We start from the raw sequence: 6,372 nt of genomic DNA on the forward strand, positions 1-6,372 counted from the left end.
TCAACATCTTCACCAGCACCATCTCATCTCCAAACCCTAGTTCATCTCTTGTATCCAATTCTTGTCTCAAAGTCCGGGATTGGTGCTAGTAGGTTGCTAGTAGTGTTGATTACTCCTTGTAGTTGATGCTAGTTGGTTTAATTGGTGGAAGATCATATGTTCAGATCCTATATGCATATTATTACCCCTCTGATTATGAACATGAATATGCTTTGTGAGTAATTACGTTCGTTCCTGAGGACAAGGGAGAAGTCTTGCTATGAGTAGTCATGTGAATTTGGTATTCGTTTGATATTTTGATAAGATGTATGTTGTCTAGCCTCTAGTGGTGTTATGTGAACGTCGACTACATAACACTTCACCATTATTTGGGCCTAGAGGAAGGCATTGGGAAGTAATAAGTAGATGATGGGTTGCTAGAGTGACAGAAGCTTAAACCCTAGTTTATGCGTTGCTTCGTAAGGGGCTGATTTGGATCCACATGTTTCATGCTATGGTTAGGTTTACCTTAATACTTTTGTTGTAGTTGCGGATGCTTGCAATAGAGGTTAATCATAAGTGGGATGCTTGTTCAAGTAAGAACAGCACCCAAGCACCGGTCCACCCACATATCAAATTATCAAAGTATCGAACGCGAATCATATGAACGTGATGAAAACTAGCTTGACGATATTCCCATGTGTCCTCGGGAGCGCTTTTCCTATTATAAGAGTTTGTTCCGGCTTGTCCTTTGCTACAAAAGGATTGGGCCACCTTGCTGCACTTTATTTACTTTTGTTACTTGTTGCTCGTTACAACCTATCTTATCACAAAACTATCTGTTACCACTTATTTCAGTACTTGCAGAGAATACCTTGCTGAAAACCGCTTATCATTTCCTTCTGCTCCTCGTTGGGTTCGACACTCTTACTTATCGAAAGGACTACGATAGATCCCCTAGACTTGTGGGTCATCATTCCTCGACTCCCTATGACAAAACAATCCTAGAGCCATCATTTCCATTACATGCCTCAGCATCAAGTTCTAGTTGTATTGATCGGGATACAACTCTAAGTGTCTGTTACCGTAGGCCAGGCTATCGATAGATGTTTTCTTCCCTGCAGGGGTGCACCAACTTACCCACCACGCTCGATTAACTCCGGTCAGACACACTTTCCTAGGTCATGCCCGGCCTCGGCCAAACGATACGCTGCAACCTGACCTAGGATTAATAGAGAGGTCAGCACGCCGGACTAAACCTATGCCCCCAGGGGTCTTGGGCCATCACCCCGGGAACTCCTACACATTGCGTGGGCGGCCGGTGAGTAGACCTAGCTATCTCCTTAAAAAGGCAGGTGCTTTCGCAGTCCAACCCGGTGTGCGCCGCTCAGTCGCATGACGTCTATTAAGCTTCGGCTGATGCATACGACGCAGGATGCCCATACTGTTGGGGAACGTAGTAATTTCAAAAAAAATTCCTACGCACACGCAAGATCATGGTGATGCATAGCAACGAGAGGGGAGAGTGTTGTCTACGTACCCTCGTAGACCGGCAACGGAAGCGTTGACACAACCGTAGAGGAAGTAGTCGTACGTCTTCCCGATCCGACCGATCCAAGTACCGAACGTACGGCACCTCCGAGTTCTGCACACGTTCAACTCGGTGACGTCCCTCGAGCTCCGATCCAGCCGAGTGTTGAGGGAGAGTTTCGTCAGCACGACGGCGTGATGACGGTGATGATGTTCTACCGACGCAGGGCTTCGCCTAAGCACCGCTACGATATGACCGAGGTGGAATATGGTGGAAGGGGGCACCGCACACGGCTAAGGAACGATCACGAAGATCAACTTGTGTGTCATGGGGTGCCCCCTGCCCCCGTATATAAAGGAGGGAGGGGGAGGTGCGGCCGGCCCCTAGGGGTGCGCCTGGAGGAGTCCTACTCCCACCGGGAGTAGGACTCCCCCCTCTTGCCTTGTTGGAGAAGGAAAGGGGAAGGGGGAAAGAGGAAAGGGGGCGCCCCCCTTCCTTGTCCTATTCGGACTAGGGGGAGGGGGCGGCCTGCCCTGGCCGGCCCTCCTCTTCTCCCTTAGGGCCCATGTAGGCCCATTAACCCCCGGGGGGGTTCCGGTAACCCCCCGGTACTCCGGTAAAATCCCGATTTCACCCGGAACGATTCCGATATCCAAATATAGGCTTCCAATATATCAATCTTTATGTCTCGACCATTTCGAGACTCCTCGTCATGTCCGTGATCACATCCGGGACTCCGAACAACCTTCGGTACATCAAAACACAAAAACCCTAATTACGATCGTCACTGAACTTTAAGCGTGCGGACCCTACGGGTTCGAGAACTATGTAGACATGACCGAGACACGTCTCCGGTCAATAACCAATAGCGGAACCTGGATGCTCATATTGGCTCCTACATATTCTACGAAGATCTTTATCAGTCAGACCGCATAACAACATACGTTGTTCCCTTTGTCATCGGTATGTTACTTGCCCGAGATTCGATCGTCGGTATCTCAATACCTAGTTCAATCTCGTTACCGGCAAGTCTCTTTACTCGTTCCGTAATACATCATGTGGAAATATGCCCTAGAGGCAATAATAAATTGGTTATTATTATATTTCCTTGTTCATGATAATCGTTTATTATCCATGCTAGAATTGTATTGATAGGAAACTCAGATACATGTGTGGATACATAGACAACACCATGTCCCTAGTAAGCCTCTAGTTGACTAGCTCGTTGATCAATAGATGGTTACGGTTTCCTGACCATGGACATTGGATGTCGTTGATAACGGGATCACATCATTAGGAGAATGATGTGATGGACAAAGACCCAATCCTAAGCCTAGCACAAGATCGTGTAGTTCGTATGCTAAAGCTTTTCTAATGTCAAGTATCATTTCCTTAGACCATGAGATTGTGCAACTCCCGGATACCGTAAGAGTGCTTTGGGTGTGCCAAACGTCACAACGTAACTGGGTGGCTATAAAGGTACACTACGGGTATCTCCGAAAGTGTCTGTTGGGTTGGCACGAATCGAGACTGGGATTTGTCACTCCGTGTAACGGAGAGGTATCTCTGGGCCCACTCGGTAGGACATCATCATAATGTGCACAATGTGACCAAGGAGTTGATCATGGGATGATGTGTTACGGAACGAGTAAAGAGACTTGCCGGTAACGAGATTGAACAAGGTATCGGGATACCGACGATCGAATCTCGGGCAAGTATCGTACCGATGACAAAGGGAATTGTATACGGGATTGATTGAATCCTTGACATGGTTCATCCGATGAGATCATCGTGGAGCATGTGGGAGCCAACATGGGTATCCAGATCCCGCTGTTGGTTATTGACCGGAGAGTTTGTCTCGGCCATGTCTGCATGACTCCCGACCGTAGGGTCTACACACTTAAGGTTCGATGACGCTAGGGTTATAGGGAAAGTATGTACGCGGTTACCGAATGTTGTTCGGAGTCCCGGATGAGATCCCGGACGTCACGAGGAGTTCCGGAATGGTCCGGAGGTAAAGATTGATATATAGGAAGTATGGTTTTGGCCACCGGAAGTGTTCCGGGCATCACCGGTAGTGTACCGGGACCACCGGAGGGGTCCGGGGGTCCACCAGGTGGGGCCACCAGCCCCGGAGGCCTACATGGGCCAATAGTGGGAAGGGACCAGCCCCTAGGTGGGCTGGGGCGCCTCCCACCAAGGCCCAAGGCGCCTCCAAGAGGGGAAGGGGCAAACCCTAGGGCAGATGGGCCCTAAGGCCCACCCCGGTGCGCCTCCCCCTCTCCCCCTTGTGGCCGCCACCCTAGATGGGATCTAGGGCTGCCGCACCCCTTGGGGTGGGAACCCTAGGTGGGGGCGCAGCCCTCCCTCTCCCCCTATATATAGTGGAGGCAAAGGGGCAGCCCAACACACGATTCGATCTCCCTGTTGGCGCAGCCCTACCCCTCTCCCTCCTCGTCTCTCGTAGTGCTTGGCGAAGCCCTGCTGGAGTCCCGCGCTCCTCCACCACCACCACGCCGTCGTGCTGCTGCTGGACGGAGTCTTCCCCAACCTCTCCTTCTCCCCTTGCTGGATCAAGGCGTAGGAGACGTCACCGGGCTGCACGTGTGTTGAACGCGGAGGCGCCGTGGTTCGGCGCTTAGATCGGAATCAACCGCGATCTGAATCGCTACGAGTACGACTCCTTCATCCGCGTTCTTGCAACGCTTCCGCTTAGCGATCTACAAGGGTATGTAGATGCACTCCCCTTCCCCTCGTTGCTAGATTACTCCATAGATTGATCTTGGTGATGCGTAGAAAATTTTAAATTTCTGCTACGATCCCCAACAGTGGTATCATGAGCTAGGTCTATGCGTAGTTTCTATGCACGAGTAGAACACAAGTTGTTGTGGGCGTCGATTTTGTCAATTTACTTGCCGTTACTAGTCTTATCTTGATTCGGCGGCATCGTGGGATGAAGCGGCCCGGACCGACCTTACACGTACGCTTACGTGAGACTGGTTCCACCGACTGACATGCACTAGTTGCATAAGGTGGCTAGTGGGTGTCTGTCTCTCCCACTTTAGTCGGATCTGATTCGATGAAAAGGGTCCTTATGAAGGGTAAATAGAAATTGGCATATCACGTTGTGGTTTTGGCGTAGGTAAGAAACGTTCTTGCTAGAAACCTATAGCAGCCACGTAAAAATTTGCAACAACAATTAGAGGACGTCTAACTTGTTTTTGCAGCATGGCCGTGTGATGTGATATGGCCAAAAGGATGTGATGAATGATATATGTGATGTATGAGATTGATCATGTTCTTGTAATAGGAATCACGACTTGCATGTCGATGAGTATGACAACCGGCAGGAGCCATAGGAGTTGTCTTAATTTATTTATGACCTGCGTGTCAACATAAACGTCATGTAATTACTTTACTTTATTGCTAAAGCGTTAGCCATAGTAGTAGAAGTAATAGATGACGAGACAACTTCATGAAGACACGATGATGGAGATCATGATGATGGAGATCATGGTGTCATGCCGGTGACGACGATGATCATGGCCCCGAAGATGGAGATCAAAAGGAGCAAATGATATTGGCCATATCATGTCACTATTTGATTGCATGTGATGTTTATCATGTTTTACATCTTATTTGCTTAGAACGATGGTAGCTTAAATAAGATGATCCCTCACAATAATTTCAAGAAAGTGTTCCCCCTAACTGTGCACCGTTGCGAAGGTTCGTTGTTTCGAAGCACCACGTGATGATCGGGTGTGATAGATTCTAACGTTCGAATACAACGGGTGTAAGCCAGATTTACACACGCAATACACTTAGGTTGACTTGACGAGCCTAGCATGTACAGACATGGCCTCGGAACACGGAAGACCGAAAGGTCGAGCATGAGTCGTATAGAAGATACGATCAACATGAAGATGTTCACCGATGTTGACTAGTCCGTCTCACGTGATGATCGGACACGGCCTAGTTGACTCGGATCATGTTTCACTTAGATGACTAGAGGGATGTCTATCTGAGTGGGAGTTCATTAAATAATTTGATTAGATGAACTTAATTATCATGAACATAGTCTAAATTGTCTTTGCAAATATGTTGTAGATAAATAGCTCACGTTGTAGCTCCCTGTTTCAATACGTTCCTAGAGAAAGACCAAGTTGAAAGATATTGTAAGCAATGATGCGGACTGGGTCCGTAGTCCGAGGAGTGTCCTCACTGCTACATAGAAGGCTTACGTCTTCGATGCACCGCTCGATGTGCAAACCCCTACAACGTCGTCTGTGGATGTTGTGAACACCTGACAGACACATCCTGATGACTACTTGATAGTTTAGTGCACCATACTTTACGGCTTAGAATCGGGATTCCAATGACGTTTTGAACACCATAAGACATATGAGATGTTCCAAGAGCTGAAATTGGGATTTCAGGCTCATGCCCGTGTTGAGAGGTATGAGACCTCTGACAAGTTCTTTTGCCAACAAGATGGAGGAGAATAGCTCATCTAGTGAGCATGTGCTCAGAATGTCTGGGTGCTACAATCACTTAAATCAAGTGGGAGTTAAACTTCTGGATAAGATAGTGATTGATAGAGTTCTCTAGCCACTATCACTAAGCTACTAGATCTTCGTGATGAACTATGACATGCAAGGGATGGAGTAGATCCCGGAGCTGTTCGCAGTGCTTAAGACCGCAAAAGGTAGAAATCAAGAAGGAGCATCAAGTGTTGATGGTTTAACAAGACCACTGGTTTCAAGAAGGGCAAGGGCTAGAAGGGAAACTTCATGGATGGCAAACCAGTTGCCGCTCAAGTGAAGGAACCCAAAACCGAGACTGAGTGGCTTCATTGTAAGGGA

This window comes from Triticum urartu, chromosome 1, assembly GCF_003073215.2.
Source record: "Triticum urartu cultivar G1812 chromosome 1, Tu2.1, whole genome shotgun sequence".
Taxonomy (NCBI): domain Eukaryota; kingdom Viridiplantae; phylum Streptophyta; class Magnoliopsida; order Poales; family Poaceae; genus Triticum; species Triticum urartu.